This window comes from Onychomys torridus, chromosome 15 (assembly GCF_903995425.1).
Source record: "Onychomys torridus chromosome 15, mOncTor1.1, whole genome shotgun sequence".
NCBI classification, from domain to species: domain Eukaryota; kingdom Metazoa; phylum Chordata; class Mammalia; order Rodentia; family Cricetidae; genus Onychomys; species Onychomys torridus.
The window spans coordinates 72,411,826-72,432,020 of NC_050457.1; the positions used below are offsets into that span (position 1 = coordinate 72,411,826).

Consider the following 20,195-nt stretch of genomic DNA (forward strand, 5'->3'; position numbering starts at 1 on the left):
TCCATTGCTCTCCACTTTATTTTTTGAGTTAGGTCTCTCACTGAGCCTGGAGCATATTTGTTTGGTGAGGTGAGCTAGCCAGCAAGCCTCAGCAATCCTCCTGCCTCCATCTCCCTGGTGGAAGCTGAGATTACAGGTATGTGCTGTCACACCAGGATTGTTATTTGATGCTCATGATGGGGTCCTCACGTTTGCACAGCAAATTCATTAGTGACTAAGCTGTCTTCCAAGCCCCCTTATGTTTCCTTATGCCTGGGTACAAACAAGATGAATGTCAGGCCTGTGGAAGCTGGCTTTGTGAGGCAGAAGTCTAAAAACTTTCCACAGATAATTAACAAATGACTGTCTTTGTCTGAAATTAGGCCACCATGTCCATCCTTACTGCTCCTCATCGGGAAAGTGCATATCCTTTCCACATCCTAAAATATCTATTCAGATCCTTAAAGACTCTTTGGACCTTGGTCTTTTGGCTATAATCCTTTATGAACACAAGACCACTTTCCTTGAAATTTCCTCAGTTTCTTAATGGAAGATGAAGCAGAATGTACTCTCTGACCTCAGTCTGTCTTCTTCTCTAGTTCTGGTTTCAGCACTGGAGGATAAACCCTCTGCATTGGCTTTAGACCTGGTCACATGACTCTCTCTGGTGTGATTTGAGTAGAAGTCATGGACTAGCAGGGAACTGGGGCTCGAGGAGGATTCCATCAGCATTTCCTCCTGGCATTTGAGCCTTCAGAGAGGGGTCATCTGGGTGGGACCCGGGGCAAAGCCAGAGTCCAGGAAATACTGTTTATTAGAAAAGGCCTATGCCTTATTTTTGTCTAGTTGCATGATTAAGAGAAAAACAATATCTGCTTTAGGGATATTTATTTATTCATTCATTCTATGTGTATGGGTGTTTTGCTTGCATGAATGTCTGTGCATCATAAGTGTGCAGTGTCCACAGAGGCCAGAAGAAGACATAAACTCTAGAACTGGGATTATAGATGGCCCTTAGCTATAATGTGGGCATTGAAAACTAAACCCTGATCCTCTGGAAGAGCAGACAGCATTCTTAATCACTGAACCATCTCTCCAGCCTCCACTTTTATTGTATTTTTATCTATTGTTTTAGTAATTTAATTTTTTTTTCAGCTAGTAGATGACTTTCTATTTTCTGATCTTAAATGTTTGTAGAAGTGGCTGCACTTCCCCGTCACCCCCTCCCTGGTCCTCACTGTGTATGCACCAAGGCAGCACGGGCCAGAGTTCCCCTGGCCTCTAGGATGGCACGTGGTAACCACGCAGCAGGTACGCTGTGCCGTGAGTGTAACCGTTTCTGTTGTGACTGCACTAGCCTTCCTGTCACTAATGTTCGGATGTGAATTCACAATTACTATTGTGGGCCCAGTGTGCAAAGACAACAGAGGCAGCCCTTCCAATAAAAAGGCAGCTATGCAGTTCAAGCCCTGAAGGCGCAGAAATCCCTGACAGGGATGCCTCGAGGAGTCTCTGCCGCCGTCAGTAAACTGACCAGCACAGTCGCAATAACTCTCTGTCTCCCGTGTCTTTCTCTTTCCACTCCAGTGTGGCTGTTTCACCTCACCCACGAGGGAACCACAATAAAAAATGTGGCTGTTTCTGTGCCCCGTACATAACCATGCATCACCTGCATATATGAAGGTTTGTAAATTTTAAATCGTGGCCTATACATGAAAACGCCAAGGAATTGTTTGCATATTTTGTGTGGATGAACTAGCTTTATACTTTCAGGATGTGTAATCTTGTTTTATTTTTCCTTGTTGTTGGACATTCTTCCACTTGTTCAGACAAACACAGCATTGAGTCCTTGGCACCAGGCTGGGTTGAATCTGCGTCTAATTGGTAGTGTCACACAGGAGTGTTATCTGCTCTATGGATGTTTAGGAAAATGTCACTGTATGAAATGATCTGACAAAGAGATGAGCACAATCTCATAATACCTGGGCTTTGTGGAAGAAACTGTGCCCTGGGAAATTACTCTGAAAAATACCATGTAAGAAGTAAAGAGGAAAAAGTAACTCACTTGTAAAACAAAATATAAAAATGTTATGCAAAAAGGGTTTTATTTATATTCGCTGTTTTGGTTCTTATGAATATTCATGTCTATATTCTTTTGAAACACTATATTTACTTAATCTGAAAGGGCAGTGTTTCAGATGAGAAAAATCATGCTGGGAAAAACGAGTGAATTATTCATCTAAAAACAAATATTGTTTTGGGATTCCAGTTTAAACTATACATCCAGCATCTCATAAATTAGCAGAGGCCAGAACGGCACATTCCACAGTGGGGTCTCTCCAGAGAGACCCACCAAGCTCTGCATGCCTTGGTTTGCTTTTTCCTTTATGCCAAACAAGGAAAATCTCAGCAGACAGAATGCATATCTTTGAGCTGTAAGACAGACTATTTTAGCATTGACTGGGTGAAGCTATGACACAGTTGTTTCCTACACAGCACTGGGATCTGACCAATCAGCATTACGTGGAGGTGCCCAGACTCCTGTTCTCTCTCCTTAAGGAAACTGGCAGCCTTTAGAGCAGGCACATCACACCAAGGAATCTGGCTATCACCCCACACACCCTCATGTTTAGACAAAGCCCACAATTCCCATAGGATGGCAGCATCCTACTTATCATTTTATGCATTCAGTTTGAGGTTTAAGTCGTTGTTATGACATGTAACATGTCATTTAAAGAAATGAAGATCAGTAGCATGAAAACACATAACAAATGACATACTTCCACAGAGTTCGCACTAACTTATATTCACTTACAGGAACAGAAAACACCACATTTATTTCTGGATAAACAATCCATATTATTAGCTAAATATTAATAAGTGCATATTAATTGATCTTTGCATAGGTAATTTGTTCCAGAGCAGTATGGGTTTAACAAAACAGAAAGACTTCACACTCAAAATTTTGGAAATTCCATTTCTTTGAAAGTATAGGTATTAAAAAAGGTTCAGAAAAGAAATAATTCAACTTTAGAGCCTATAAAGTTTGATACTGAGGGGTCCGTTTATTTGTATGGCTCATATGTTATTTCAACTTTGTTATTTAATAAACAAATGTCTTCACTTAAGAAATGGCCACGACACACCACACTTACGCACACATTCGGCACTCCACTGGGTCCCAGGAGTTAGGGAAAACATCTGGTGAGAACAGGGTGAGTTGAGATGACCACACTAATGGAAATGGAATAATCTTTCCCTTTTATCACAAGTACAATGCAAACAGCAGCCGTACTTGCTGGAGTAGTAAGGAAAGCTCCATGAGCACTGAAGAGGAGGCTCAGGACACTGTAAGCCTATGGCTCTTTCAAAAACCCATGGCTCCCCCTGTGCACTGTCATCTCCATCCTTGATTTAAAAAAAAAAAAATGATCAGTTAAATAACATTCTGTCTTTAAGACTGGGCTTGCTTTCTTGGTTCACTGAGCAGGTATCCAGCCAGCCTCCTCCTGGAGTGTGTGGTGCCCTCAGCTGACTGGCAGATCCCTGAAAACATTCCCCACTCCAGCACAGCCTCTCAGCATGCTTCCTTCCTCTAAGTGTTACTAAGCATCAATGTAAATGGCTAACTGCGAGAGTCCAGAGTTCTGCTATTTGCTGCATAAAGAGACTGAACCTGGAGATGAAGCATTTTGGGGGGATTAGCGCCCTGAGTCCCAACTCTTGCCTGTGAGCTCAGTCTGACCATGAGCCTAACAGGCCACTGAAGTGACATGATTTGAGGCTCAGCCTGTCTTATCTGAAAGTCCATGTGTATTAATAATTATCAGAAAGAATGAACAGAAGCAAAGGAAGTCCAGAGATGGCTTTCTTGTTACCACGTACAAACTTCTGTGTGTGCATCTGTTGTGGGGATGCACTTTAATTGCTAAGTATTCCACGACATAACTCACTGCACACTTTTCAGAATTTTTAAAATCTTGAGAGCAGAGCTTAAGGGCAAGGGAAGTGTCTGTAACACTATCATGAATACAGAGGGAAAGAAAAAGTAAGTGCTGTCTGGAAAGACATGGTCCAAGGAGCATCAGGTGTCTTTATTGAATAAATCACTTCCTGTATGCCTGACTGCCCTCATGCTGGATGATAAAGGAGTGAAGGGAAATAAACCTCAATCCTAAAATGGCTAGTGACCCAGAAGGGACCAGAGAGCCAGGAAGCTGCAACAACCACCAAGCTTTACCTGCTGGCTTTACCTGGTAGCCCTCAGGAACTCAAAAATGCAAATGCTATATCCACAAAGAGAATATCCCAGGGAAATGCGATGATGTGGATAGAGTCCATTTTTCACGAAAACCGACTTTGCTTCTCCGGATTCCAAGTACTGGGTTATTTTAACTGTGTCAACCATCACATCGGTAAAAGTCCACTAGAACCAGGGCCATTTATACTTACCCAAAACCTCTAATAGTCTGCTAGATAAGTCTGTGGGTGAATCATGCCACAGGGGTAATCTCAGCTATAAAGCCTCAGAGCAGAAAATTTCACAGCAGGATCTCTACTGAGTACACATTGAATCTCTGACTACCTTTGCTTTCTGCTGCTGTGATAAGGACCATGACCAAAAGCAACTTGGAGAGGAAAAGGTTTATATCACCTCATAGATCACATTCCAACACTGAAGGAAGTTGGAGCAGGAACTTAAGGTGGGAACCTGAAGGCAGGAACTGAGCAAAAGCTATGGAGAAACATTGCTTACCAGCTTGTTCAACCTCACAGTAGTGGGCACCGCCCCTAGTGGGCTGGGCTTTCTCAGATCAATCATAATCAGGAATGTGGCACACAGACTTGCCAAATGGCCAATCTGATGGAGGCATTTTCTCAACTGGGGGTCATCTTTCCAGGTGACTCTGGCTTGTGTTAAGCTAAAAAAAAAAAAAAAAAAAAAAAACCTAACCAGGGCAATGGCCAACCTCGGTCTCTTCCTATCCTCAAGCTGGACCCTTTATATCTGACACCCTTGTCCATCAGGATCATGCTGTCGTAGACAGGAGATGCAAGGAGAGCTGTGTGAGTCTGAGGGCAGAGGCAGCAAGCGCCCGACCATCTACCCTTGGTCTCTATGGGAAGAGAATGGTACAACGTGAGAAGGGCAGTTGAGGACAACAGGTCTTTGTTCCAGGCCTTCAAAGGCTTGACTTTTACTGGCTGACAAGAATGCCCATAGCAGGTGCCGATACGCAGGCTCACGACTGGATTTCTCCAGAAGATGGGCTCTCCGATGAGAGGCTGTTACTAAGCAAACAGCACAGTAAGGTTCCACAGAGAGAGGCCTCTGCTGAATTTCTTCCTTGGTCTGTGGTCCTTGGCAGAGATTCCTTTCTTCCTTTTCTCTACTATTGACAGCTACCCATAAGAATGTCTGCAGTCCCATCTACACACTGGGACTAGAGAACAGCTTTTGATGTTTCCCTTCAGCCTTATCACTTCTGCTGTGGTGACCCCTTCCCAGGTCCACTGGCCACGATGGAGGATGACCCAGCCCAGTTGAGGATGACCCAGCCCATAATGCAGACTGTTGATACCACTTAGTGTGAACCTTGAATATTTAGGTTCACGAGTATGATGGGTATGATGTGGCCCTCTTCTGTGAACCTTCCTATGGTAGGGGGAACTTGATCCTGAAAGCAAGAGAAATAAGCCAGTTTACCACAGCACTATGTTTTCCAGCTTGTCGGGTCTTTATTTCTAGCCAAACCAGGCTTAAGATCAACGTGGGATTAAAATCTCTTCTCTCTCCAGGTCCATACTCAACTTTCCCTATACCATTTTCTTTCCATAGAGGAGTTGAAGTTATTTATATTTTTTTAGTAAGGGGGGTAGAATCTCATCTTTTTTTGGTAAAGAAAGTGTAAGTGTCTCTTACATAATTTCATTCTTCTAGTTCTCTTACTAGCTACCAAGGTTTTGAAGGGAAAAACTTTATCATTTTATTCTCTATCAAAAAAATTTAATTTATTCCTAAACCCTATAATACTATTTTTTTTAAAAAATGTAACTTTAAGTTGTTGGTTAAAAATACCAACAAGTTTAATTGTGAAGTATCAACATCCTAATGAAGTAATTTCTTCTGTTGAGGAGCAATACCCATCTTCCATGTTGGGGATTGGAAATTCCCCTGCTCCTTTAAGGCTGTGTCACTTTGATGGAGATTGACAGATACAGGTGGGACCAGCCAGTCTGCTGCTGGTCTGTGTTCCCCACTTCCTTCCTGTTTAGAAGCAGATGACAACAGAAACACTAAATATCATGTCAGAAAACTCAACAGGAAGTCTAAGAAGGGAAGGAAACGTAGATCATTAATGTTGGGGGGATTTAAATGTAATCATTATTTGTTAGCAAAAAAAGATGTAGGAAGCCATCTGAAAGAATATACATTGGGTAAAATTTCCTAAACCCTGGAGCATCCTTCTGACCTGTATACATCTTGATGAACTCAGAGTCTTTACACACTTCGTTCATCCACTAAGCACATGCTAATAATTTTCAAACTAGGCTTTTTTTTCCCACCTGTGAATTAGGACTAAGAGTTCCCCAGGGACCCTCATTTCATCAAGGGAAAGAATATTTAAAAACCAGGAGCTGAGTGTTAAGTGTGACCATTATTTCAAAGTATCGTTTTACTTCAAATGAACACATTTTCATTTCAATTCCAATGAACACACCATCTCTATTAATGAGTATCACTTAATATGTAAGGCTGGCATCATTGACAACTTGGCTTAGTATTTTTTTTATTATTCTCTTTACTTTTCCTTATGGACTTACTCATTGGCTTACTTATTTTTGGAGCCTTACCCTGTCCTTATCAGTCCATATTTTCTTATATCACCTTATCCTCTCTACTCATAAAAGTAGGTGTCTGACTTTGGGTTACTATTGCTGTGATAAAACACCATGACCGAAAGCAACTGGGGGAAGAAAGGGTGTACTTCAACCACATTTCCATAGGGTTTTCTACATTTTCTGATAGGATAACACTCCCTCATTTTTTAACATTTGTGTTGAACTAAGGAGGTTCTGCCTCATTTCCTTTTAAAAAAAATTTAAACAAGTATTTTTAATCATGTATTTTTAAAGTCTTCTTTCTATTTACAGAATAAAAAGCGAAGGTAACACAGATGCACACACCCATCACCCCCATTCTGTTAGCACTTTACACTAGCAGGTGCACCTGCCATGCTTGATGAGCCAGAGTTGATATGTCACCACTAATTAATGCTCATGCGTCACTCAGAGCTCCTTCTCACCTGGCATCCCTTTCTGTCAGAGAATGATGTTTAGTCCTCAAACATCCTTAGGGCCTCCAGCTTAACTTGTCTTTGATCTTGACAATATGAGGAACATCAATAACGTACTTTCTAGGATATCCTTTCACTGAAATTTGTCTCGTGCTTTCCTCATGACGTTGCTCCTTGGGGAAGAGAAGCCCCTGAGGAAAAGGGATCCTGTCAGCTCCTATCACAGCAGGAGCTGTCAATGTGACCTATGCTGCTATTATCGATCTTGACTGATGAATTCTCCTCCAACTTCCTCTTTTCTCAGTTTCAACTCTGCAGCCCTCAGCGAGAGGATGTCTGTGCAGGACATGGAAGGAATGGAAACCAGCTCTCCTTTCATAAGAGTGGAGATCTACATAAGCCATCCAGAATCCTACCACAGGCAAGATCTGACCATTCCCCTTAACTTACCTATGAATGAATATGTGTATATAATTGTGCAGATTTATGAACTGGCCCTTTGTGATTCAGATTATAATCCAACCCTACCTTGCTTGGTGTACAAACTCTCCCACAATTGATTTTCTTCATGGTGGAAGTGAGTGCTCAGAAATTAAGAAAACCAAATAGCATCTCACAGTGACAGTCATGTCAAAGGGATACAGCACCCAAATACAATTGACCATGTCTGCTCTTTCAGTCTTTTAAATACCCTGTCTTCACCTCTTGTAAAAAATAATCAAGGCTGGGTTTTCTTTTGTGATCCAGTGGAAAGAGTTCTTATCTTTTATGAACAGGTGAGGTCCATTCATATCTACTTCATATATTTACATGGACAAATATGTATTTGTGTGTGTGTGCATGTGTGTGTGTGCATGCATGTGCAGGTGTGAGCTGAAACCAGAGACTGATACCCGAACCTTTTTCAATCACTCTCCATCTTATTTTTCATGACAGAATGTCTTAGGCTCCCCGATTTTGCTAGACTGGCAGGCCCACAAGTCTCATGGAACCCCTTGCCTCTGTCTCCACCATGTCTGGCCATAACTTCTGGGGATGGAACTCCAGTCTGTGTTCTTGTACAGTGAGCATTTTACCCACTGCATGATCTAACGACGTGACTGAAAGATTACAGTTTACCAAACACAATGTTTTTACCAGGCATGTCAGATTGTGTTTATGTCTCTGTTTTCTCTTGTGGAAAGTTGCCCTCACTCTTGTGTTACGTTTCTTTGCATTTCAAAAGATTTATGCTTCTCTATTTTGGGTTTAGTGGCAACACTGACTATACTGATATCACATATACACACACATTTAGTGTTTTTGTTCCTTTTGTAGTGGGCATGCGCTAAATGCTTCCCTTCTTTGATTTAGAGTTTCTGCCTCCTGGTAATTACCCACACAGCCATTAAAGCCCACATTCCCTCCCCTCTCTATTTTCTTCCCAGCTATGGCCTCCATGAGAAAGATCAACAGCATTAGAAAAAGGTGCAAAACCTTTACCTGCACAGAAAAAGCAAATGCAGTTACAATCAAACCAACCAGTAAAATATTCCAGGCATCCCAGAACCTGTCCTGATTGCCCTTTGTGAACCATCTCACACATTGACTCCCGACTTCAATGCCACAGATGAACTTGGCATGATTTTAATTTTTATATGAACTAAGTCATGCCACACAATCCTTTATTATCTGCTATTTTCCTATCTATGTGCACTGCTGCCCAGCTTTTGTGAATGTGCCACAGTGTGTACAGCCACTCCTCCTCTAGTGGCCTCTAAGTAGTTGACAGACTTAAGAGGCTCTATCAAATGCTGCTGAGGATGCTCTTGCATATATAATATAGCGGCTGACACTTCTGAACAGGAAGCTCTGCATGTGCTGAACTGTGGTAGACACTCACATATTTTCTAAGTAGTTGAACCAACTTATATTGTAAAATGTATTATATATGCTCTTGATTTGCTTTATATCCTTGTGAATGTGGCTTCCATTTTTTAAGTTTTATTATTTTGTCAGGGCATATAAGACTTGGAGGTACTGTTTTACCACACTGGTCACGGTTAATTTGATTCAGAGGTATAGATAGTCATAAAGTTCAGAAGTTTATCACATTCTTCATTATTGTTTAAAAATTAATGATTTCCTGGAAAGCACTGTGGCTTCACTGTGCTTCCAGACTTCCTGAGCACTCTGCAAGATGCAATAGATTCGGGAGAGATCACATTGCTAGTTCTAAGTTTTCTGTCATCTCCTGGAAAAAACTTGTTCTTCAGTATGGTGTTTTTGAAGTAGGTTCTAGTGAAAATGTAAGACAAATTCAATATTAAAGGGATCATTGCAAGAAAGACATCATTTGGTTTAGTTTTGTTGTTGTTATTGTTGCTTTTCATTTTTGTTTGCTCATCTTTTTTGTGAGTAAGGTATTATTTACCAGAGCAAACAGGATCTTGAGTACTTTCAAGAACAAGTTACCTCTTCATACTCAGCCACTGTGAAGACCGCTAGGGTGCTTACATAAGTATGACATCCTTGAATTCTTGATTCTTGGAAACAGTCTGGCTGAATATGAAATTATGAGATCATGCAAAAATATTCCTTGCTTGGGATACTGTTGCCAATTGTATTTCATTTCCTACATAATTAATGAGTTACTTTTATTAAATCTCTGAAGACTTTTCTTATTTTTAACATCCTAGTAATTAGAAATGTCTTGGAGTGGATACTTGAGGCCAATTTCCTCAGGTACTCAATGGGACCTTAGACGTATAGATTAAAGGCTCAATTGGTTTTCTCCAAAATTCTCATACTGCATTTTTAAACGTTAGGCTGCTTCATTATTGTCAGGAATATGTTTCAACAGATTTATAAATCCATAAAAATAAAAGAAAATAAAAGCAGTATAATGAAACGTGTACACTGTGTGTGTGTGTGTGTGTGTGTGTGTGTGTGTGTGTGTGTGTGTCCAAATCTATTTAATCTCATTATCTTATTACCTTGGTTCTTGTGGCTAATGTTGAATCCTCAGTGTCTTTCATCACATCTCTGTGAGGTCCATTCTGTCTTATGTACCTTTGTAGCTCTCTTCAAATTTCCCCTAAGATTAGTAAATATTTCACTCATGTTTCCCTACTTTTTCATCTATTTTTATTCTGAGGTTTTAAAGCAGTTTCATGTTGCCCAGAATGGTCTTAAAATCACTATGAAGTCACAGATGACACTGAACCCCTCACCTTATGCTTTGCTGGTGTTGGATCCTATGGGCCTCTTGCAAAACAAATGGTGTTCCAATGGAGTTGTATGCTCAGCTGACTAATATCCACTTTTATAATTCATCTGAAAGTGCTTCTTAAGATTGTGTTTTAGCTTGCTTAAGCATGCACTGCATTTGTTTTGTGCAGTTTTCCATCCATTCTTTCTGGTTTGCTCTTACAGGAGTTTTGCACAGACATCTGCCAAGCTCTGTCCATTTCAGGAAGAGACAACACAGCCTATTATGCATGAATGAGGTACTCTCTACGTTCAATAGGGTGCAGCATACACATGTGCAATCAGTGGCTTCTTGGGAAGAAGCAGAGGGAGTCTTGATTTTGTTGTTGTTGTTGTTTTGTTTCAGTGTGACTAATTTCCATTTTGATTCTTTTTGGCATTATGCATTTATTGAGTTTGCTCTCCTCTCTTTTGTCCTCCTTTGCCAGGCATCAATGCTGAACGCCTCCATCCTGGAACTGCTCAGTCACTTCCTGTAAATTCACTAAGAGTCATTGTTCTGACATATGATGTTTACGGATTTTCCCGTTCAGACAGTTTTCTCTTCCTATCTGGAAATTATATATTATTTATTTTTCTGATAGTTTCATACACTGCATAATAAATTTTAATCATGTCACCCTCGCCCCTCTCTTATCCCCTCCTTTTTCTGCTGAGACCCTTCTCAAGTCTCCCTCCTACTTTCTTGTCTTCTTTTTGTCTGACTCCCTGATTTTATTTTATTTTATTTTTAAAGATTTATTTATTTATTATCTACACAGAAGAGGGCACCAGATCTCATTACAGATGGTTTTGAGCCACCATGTGGGTGCTGGGAATTGAACTCAGGACCTCTGGAAGAGCAGTTGGTGCTCTTAACCTCTGAGCCATCACTCCAGCTCTGACTCACTGATTTTAATTAGAGTGGCTTGCCCCAGCACTGTGTGTGTGTGGGGGGGCAGGGCGGGGAAGGGTACTTACTGGAGCAATGCAACTTACCCAGTGGCTACATCACTAAATAAGACTGAACTCCCTGCCCTAGCAACCATTAACTGACCACAGTCTTTAGGGAAGATGTGGGGTCTTATAGTTCCCCAACCCCCATCCATCATGAAATGTTGATGTGTTCAGTCTTACGAAGCTCACCATGGCTGCAGTGAGTCCATTAGTGAAAAGGCCATGCCATGTCCAGAAGACTCTGGGCTACATATCTCCTCATCATGAGACTCTTGCATTCCTTCAACCCCATCGTCCTCAGCGATGCAGCTGTCTCACTTAGGATGGTCATCACTTGATGGTCATCCTCTATCCTCTGATCTATGCAGTACTTCCCTGATGCTATTCAGGTTTGACTCCAAGTTTGGCTCTGTTAGTAGTTTGTATATAAAAGTTTATTTCTCACCCAAACAGCATCAACATTTATTAGTTTCTCTCTGTCATGCTTCTGGCATGGTTACATAGTTCCATTGGCTCTCCCTGATGACATGAACGCATCTTTCAGTGAGATATACTGAGATTATGAGGCCACCTAAGTAGGAATGTTAATACCAGAAACTGTAATATCTTGTCTTCATTCCCAAATAGCTAATTGAAGATATACATCCAACCATTTCTGTCTGGTCATCTGCCTACATTTATTCTGGAAGCCTAACCTCATCATTAGAACTTTCCTACATTTTAGTATATATGTCTCTCTCTATATATATGTCTATATATACATACATATTAATATATTTTATATATATATATATATAGTAGTTGTGTGTGGATCTGCTTCACATAATAATTTCCTCATACTTACACATTCACCTTGATTGATAAAGCACTCAATTTAGAAATTATAGATAGAAAATTTGACATACTGTCAAAGCATGTTGAATATTCATATGTTAGATATATTCTATCTCCTTAACATTAGTATTTCCTCTTACTGCACTCCTTTGATAACCATCTTATTTTCCAACAACTTTGAGTCCTTTTTGCCCTGTTTTCTTTACTCCTGGATATATTATTATGGAAAAATCAGCATAATAATATATTCCTAGGTGTACCTGTATGAATAAATGTATGTCTATCATCTTATTATGTTTGTTTCCTTTTAGCTTGTATACTGAAGTCAGTTTATAACAGCTCTCAGCACACTGATTCACAGAATCTCTCTATTAATTCTAATGTTTTCATAAGAGCTTCTTTGTTTTCAGGAAGGTATTACTTATTAAATGTGTGCTCACTGTCCACTACTCTAACAGAGGCAGCTCATGTGCATTATCTCATCTACTTTAACAAATATATAATGTACATTATAGTAATATTCTCAGTTGAGAGAGTAAATATTAAATTTTACACAGGCTAAAGAACCTGGCCATTATTATATTTCTAGGTCAAGTATAATAGCCACAATTAAAGATGACTCTTCCATATGCTCTTTGCTATAAATACTCATTTATTCCTATTGCTCAATCAGTTAGTGGAGTACAACAAAATCTAAAAAGCTAATGGCTCACATCATTTTTTTGATCTTCATTTTAATGAGAATTCCAATTTGGAAATAGTTATTTTTATAACACAGCTAACTCATACACTACATTTTTTATAAAATGGCAAGGACTTAAAACAATTATTTGCTAAGAGTTTACCCCTTAGGAATTGGACTTAAATTATAGGAATTAATTTGAGGGTATATATCAAAATAACCTTTTAATTTTACCCTTTGAGACAGAAGATTTTTAAAGAATGTAACAATATTCTATTTTCAGCTGAACTTTCTTTCCAGCCCAGAACATATTCTACATAGTTTCCGGAAAAATGTTTTAATCTCTATACGCCTGTTATACATTCCTTTTTTTTTTCCTTTTGAGATTATAATTATATCTTTCTCCCATCCCTCCCATTAGAAACACTGGCAGTATCCACCTCATAGTTTTGGTGCAAACCTTATTTATCTAGCCCATCAATCCACCAAGTAGCTATTTTTCTACCAGGCACTGATATCCTACCAATAAGCAGCACACACAAATAACTTATATTACAGTTAAGGAGGTAACAGGAACTAGGTATGAGACACCACTGCTCCACTAGTCATATATGAGTGGGGTCAGGGTTCAGGGGTCAAGGGTACTTCTGCTGCACTCTTTTTATCTAGTTGAAATATTAGTATGGTGTCAGAATCAAGAAATTCTCTTCTTATTTCATAATGCACACTACAGGAAGTACACAGAACCAGGGCAAACTCTTTGATACTAAGGTCCTTTTAAGTAAGTTACTTATCATTGTTACGTGTGTGTGTGTGTGCGCGCGCACGCGCGCAGACACACACATGTATAGATACAGCCTACTGAGTCCACTTTTGTTGCTTGTATGTACACAGTCTCAGGACTGACCCCTTTGTACTGGATAACCACACAGAAGAGGCTATGTAACCATAATAACCAAAGAAAAGAGGCTATCAGTTTGAGAGGGAGGGTGTGGGAGGGTTGAATGGACAGTATCTGGGAGAGGATGAAGGGAGAAAAGTGATGAGTTCTATCTTAATTTAAAACGTATTTTGAAAAGAAGAAAAGTTTCTTCTTTCTAGATTTCTAAAATAGTTATTTGCTATTTCTGTTTCCTTAATTCCTTTAAGTAATGTCTATTCTATTAAAATACCATCCATTTTGTTTAAATTTCCATATCATCTGTATAGAGTCATAAACAGTAAGGATTTCCATAACATTTGTAAACGGCCATGATAGGGAGAAAGGTTGTACAGGAAGGGACATCAAAAGGACAGGTCAAGAAAATTAACTTTTGCCTTCTTTTTAGTCACTTCAAATAAAGTTTTTTCAAATTATGTACATTTCATTTTGAGATTAATATAATTACCTAATTTCCCCTTCCATTTCCTCCCACCAAACCATACTATTTACTCCTTCTTCTCTTTTTCAAATTCATGGCCTCTTATTCTTTAATTGTTGTTACATATGTATATTTGTGTGTATGTGTATATACATGTATATTACCAAGTACATAAATATAACATGTTTGGTCCATATAATATTACTTATATGTATATTTTAAGCACTGACCATTAGGTATTTGATAATCAAGAAGTCTCACTAAATAAGTTTTGCAACTGAGATCCAAATTGCCAAGAGTAGGCACTCATTACATACCATCTTAAGTGGCTGCAAATAAATTTGAGTGCAATTTTTCCACAAACCACGGCTACTTAAAGGAAAAAGAAGTGTGTCAGTATTGTATCATTATAGTCCTTGGTCCTCTAGTCCATACTCAGACAGTACAAGGCAGACGCTGTGTGTGTGCAGTCCACTAAGTTTATGTCCATCTGCTTACCCACCAACACTATTGGCCATGCACTTTCTTTCTAATAATCTGACCACGATTGTGAGTTTCCGCACATCACTGTATGAACACACTGAAAACAATGGCTTTCAAATTAAGTCATTGCTATGACTTCGTTTTGTAGCCATTTCCTCTGAATTGAGACATCCCTGTGGTGATACTTCATTTGTGTTCTAACAAATAAAGCTTGCCTGGAGATGAGAGTATGGAGTTAGCCACTGGTCACCCTCAGAATCCAGGCAGTGGTGGCACACACCTTTAATCCCAGCACTTGGGAACTCATGCCTTTGATCCCAGTACCTGGGAGGTATATGCCTTTAAATCCCAGCACCAGGGAGGTGGATACAAGAAGTGATACAACTTGGCAGAGAGGAATATAAAGCAGGAAGAGACAGGAGCTCACCCCTTTCAGGCTGAGGAGTTGGTGAGGTAAGAGGTGGCTGTGCTTGTTCCTTTGTCTCTCTGATCTTTCAGCATTTACCCTGATATCTGGCTCTGAGTGTATATTATTAAGACCAATCAGAATTCATGCTACACATCCCATCATGTACAAAGTCTCATTAAACGTTCAGGAAGTGAACAACTCACAGATCTCAGGAAGTCCCTTAAACTTTCAAAATTCACAAAGTTGCTTCCTCCCTCAAGGTTGTAATAGGCAGTAGCAAGAGTTCCAGACCTTGTCAAGCTACCTGCCAAGAGCTCCAGGGATGCAGTTTCCATGAGCTGTCACCAAGGCTGGGGTGTCTTTGTGTTGTCCTATTCTTGTGAGAAACCCCTTATACATATGCTTGTAAGTAATCTCAAAAAACTCTTGGTCTCCAAGTTGAACTAATGGAACCATTACTTTGTTCTATCATTAGGTCTTCGTATGGGAAGAATAAATGTGTCTGTCATTATAATGAATTTGAAAATGGTGTGAGTGTGTCCCATCCCCCAATGGCTCATGTGTTGGAACTTGGTCCTGAGTATGGTGATAATGAATGATGGACAAACCTTTAAGAGATGGGCTTTATCTTGAATTGTTCATTCATTGAGATATTTCCCCCAAAAGATATTAAGGTCATGGTGGGTCCACACTGGTTGTGAGAGAAGGTTGCTATAAAAGAAAGTGACTAGCCCCTCATGAGTCTCTCTGCTTCTGGTTACTTTCATGTGACTTTGTAATGTCAGCCTCCATTTTGAGGTCCTTACCAGACCTAAACTGAAGTCAGCATTATACCCCAAACCTCTAACACTGGCCTCTCGATACTACTCTATTCTAAATAAAATACCCAGCCTTGGGTACCTTGAGATTACAACATAAAATTGACTAATCTGGGCAGCATTTATATTACTTAGTTTCTTCTCTCAAAAGCATACTCTGATGAATGGTTTTTAATGTTTATTTTTAACTATCTCATCCACATTTTCTTGCTCCATGTCTCTGACAAAAGAAGACTATATTGTTTCATACTTTGTTTTCCTTTCTTTTTTATTTTCAGTTCTTAAGACTGAACTCAGGACCATGTGTGTGCTCAGCAAAGCCTGCACCACAGAGCTATAGCCCAGCTCCTTCAGCATTCTTGCAAAGTAATTGGCACTTACCATGCACCACCACACACAGAATGAGCACTCACATTTTGGTAGGCATGAAAGAACACTTTATAAATTCAGTCATCTTCATGATTATGCCTTCTTCTGAAATGAGGGAAAAAACTCCACTGACTGGCTAAATAATTCATCGAAACAGCCTCCAGACTACTCCCAAATAGAAGAAATGAAATGATTTCATGAACTGCATTTAGAAAAAAAAAATGTCAGAGCTTTAAGATTCTGCATGCTTTTGTAAATTCCTGGGGAACTTAAGGTGTATAGCATGCCTTTTGCCAGTTATTTATAAAAATAAGATGAACTGTTTTGGAAATAAGTATTATTTCAGAAGCTTTAATTATTAAATGATGAAATAAAATACACTCCTCAATCTTAAAAATTCCCAAATACATTTAGGCCATTTCATATAAGACATGTCATTGTTCCATTAAAAATGCCACTGATTTTACACACTGGGAACAAATCAGAATTTCAGGTCTTCAGAGCTATTGATGTTGTGAATGACTGTACTCTTTTTTTTTTTTTTTTGGTTAAAATTATAGTATTCATTTCCCAAAGTGGTTAAATATACCCTATCTTCAGCATTCATGAGCACATACTAGGACCTTCCAAACAAATAAATTAGATGATGAAAAGAGATGTTGATTTCCTGAGCATCACTGACAGGAGCGACAAGAACTCTATGGAGTAGATTTAATTTAGTGAAGTTAAAACCATAACAGGACACAGGAGTGGTTGGGGCTAAAAGACAAATGTGTATGTGTTTGTGCTAAATAAGGCCATGGGCTGAGCTAAAGCTAATTACCAGGAGCTAAATGTGGGCTTACTTGAGTTCTGTTTTTATTTCCCCTGAAAGATACAGAGGGTTTGAGCAAGAAATGGTACAAAGGAGTTGACAATGGAGAGGAGGGTGTCTGAATAACTCTTCACAGGGCATAGGTGTTCCCCTAGAGGGACAGCCAATATCAAGAAGAGGTGAGTCTGGTGTTCTCCCAGAAAGCATGGGATCAGAAGGATGGGCTCCTTGTTTCCACCTGACATCTAAAGTTCAGTCAAGGCTGCAAGTTCCTGTAGCAGACTTCTATTACTTCAATTCATGCCTGTCTGAAAATACATACAAGTGATTGCCAGTTCTATTGTAACAGATGATGTTCTTTGCCTTCTGAGCCCCAGCCACCTGCAGGCTTACCTGAGTGTCTGCCAGTGTGATTTAGCCCCAGTTCAACAGGACAGGCTAGTGATGGCAAAATCCGAGTATACAGGAAAGATGTCTTTGATCTAATTTATAGCCAATGCTATGAGAAGCTCGCAATCACACGCCAAGACTTAACAATAATGCACAGGTGTGTGGAAGAATGGAAGGTGGAGACTTGAGGGCAAAGGGGCAGGAGGGGCCAAGCACTCTCAGTTTCTTACTTTAACACACTTTAGACTTCGGCAAAGGCTTGGAGGCTACAGAAGGATGCTCAGCAGGTCCATGACCTGGCCATCATGGATTCTAGTGAGGTCACCATCCCCTGGTGACACTGGACTGAAGGAACCCAAGATGGAGGAAAGATGGGGCAAGAGGAAAATGTCTCACTGGAGTAGCCAGCTAAACAGAAGGAACCTTTCCATGAGGAGTGTCAACAGAGTCTGGGTCAGTCTTTAGAAGTCAGAGAGCTGGCTGCGACAAACTGGTTTCCTGTTCTTCTCCTGTCCTGTGGCCCCATGTGCACTGCAGAGGCACAGCCAACTGCACACATAGGCTGGGGGAACCGGAAGGGCCTTCCTCTGATTAAGCTGTCTTTTCCAGACGAGTCTCCTCCAATCTCTGGCCTAAGTGTGGAATGATCACTTAAAATTTGGCTGTATGGTTTAATAAGCTTGGCCAAGGTGTAGATTTATACCAAGTCTACCAAATTTTCCTCTCACCTTAACCTGTCTCTCCCTAGAGAAGATGTTTTTGAGTTTGAAACATTGTCCTTTGGCTTTGCTAAAATCAGAAACATTCTTTGTACTTCAAAACTGTCCTTACAGTGTCCACTGAACTAATCCCTTATGTCCTCAACCCTCCTCTCACATTATCCCTTCCCACTCATGACTCAAAACATCTCTCCTAAGAAAAAGAAGACAATACCAAATCCTTGGATGCCCTGTCCTCCCATCCTGCATGTATACACCCAGCATCTTCTCATGGTCACATGTCACCTAACATTGTAGACTGGATGGCATCTATTCCATACATGACTATCTTTTTTTGAGATGGTTTCTCTGTGTAGCCTTGGATGTCCTAGAACTCTCTCTGTAGCCCAGGCTGGTCTCAAACCTACAGAGATCCACTTGCTTCTGCCTCCCACATGCTGGGATTAAAGGTGTGTGCCACCACTGCCTGGCACATGACTAACTTCTGATCCTTCCAGTCATCTTACAAATGGAGTCATGAATCCACTCGACTCCTTCACCTTGCTCTTCTCTCTCCTTCATCCTGTGGCATCTCCAAGGACTAATATACACACAATACCCCTTGCTAATTTCCTTCTGTTCCATGCCCAGCTGTTGCCATGTAGTCTCTGCAGAAAGTTCTTGAAGACCACTCACCCTACTGGATCCTGCTAATGGGTGAGCTGGGCCCTGCTTGTCCCCGAGTCTCTTTCCTCCTGACTGTCCTCTTAGTGACAGTTTCTAGTTTTCTCCGTCTGCGGCTTCCCTGCTCTGTTTGTGCTTCTCCATGACCATCACCCACACAAGTGGCTTGTTACCACTTTTGCCTTAAAAACTGAAAACCATCACTTCTTCCCCACAATTATGGCTTGTCACAGAGCCCATGCCATGGATGGCCACCATGACCAGTATCGTTCTCAGCCCCTCACTGTGTCCTATGTATCAGTGGATTTTATCACCATACCTTGGCATCACTTCAAAGAACACACTGGTCCCTGATCTACATCATTTTTTTTTTAAACCTCGCCTGTCTGTTCAGCATCATAGCATGTCCCTAACTGTGCTATGAAACCCGATCCTCAGATGAAAATCCTAACCTGATGGTGTGAAGTCAGCAGGCATTCATAGAAATCATCCTTTCATTCTTGAATTCTGATCTTTTCCTGGGCTGCTGATCTGTGAGATGAGCCTCTCCTGGGACGCAGTCAGGAGTAGTGAGCAGCGACATCCAGCTCATGAAGCACCAACGTGCTCGGCTTCTAAATAAGGATGCCCCAGTTATTTGTATTTCAAAATCATGGCATTTCCAAGTTGCAATGGTTTTATCAGGAAGTGGCCCCTCCAAACACTCTAAGACCATCTCTAAGTGCACATATATGTGTCCATACATGGTTAATCTCCATTTTCAACCTAACAGGACTTGAAACCACCTAGCAGAAAGCTTTGTATGTGTCTGTGAGGGATTAACTGAGAAGGAAAATCCTGGCCTGGATATGGATGGCACCATCCCAAGAGCTGGGGTGCCAAACTGAATAAAAAGAAAGAAGTATGCAGAGCCTAAGATTTCATCTCTGTCTCTGTCTCTCTCTGTCTCTGTCTGTCTGTCTCTGTCTCTGTCTGTCTCTCTCTGTGTGTGTACATGTCTCTGTGTGTGTACATGTCTCTACATGTAGGATGTATATGTTTGTGAGTGTGTGTTCATGTGTATGTGTAAGGATGAGCACATGCCATGGGACATGTCTGACCTCACCTTCTATCCTGTTAGAGTCAGAATCTCCTGTTCACCAAACCCAGCTGCCTATAAGCTTTTGGAGAATCTCCATTCTCTCCTTCCCA

The 20,195-nt window shown here is 40.5% G+C and overlaps 1 protein-coding gene across 3 annotated transcripts in view; it reads right to left on the bottom strand.

Annotated features, from left to right (window-relative positions):
• Positions 1-20,195, bottom strand: part of Adcy2 (adenylate cyclase 2) — a 381,912-nt gene that overhangs the window by 274,269 nt on the left and 87,448 nt on the right. The window contains exon 1 of one of the 3 annotated variants that reach the window (XM_036206714.1): positions 19,457-19,546. The exons of the other annotated variants lie outside the window; for them this stretch is intronic. The gene's annotated coding sequence lies outside the window, so the exon portion shown is untranslated. Of the gene's footprint in view, positions 1-19,456; positions 19,547-20,195 lie in introns of those variants that run through there. 3 annotated transcript variants of the gene reach the window in all.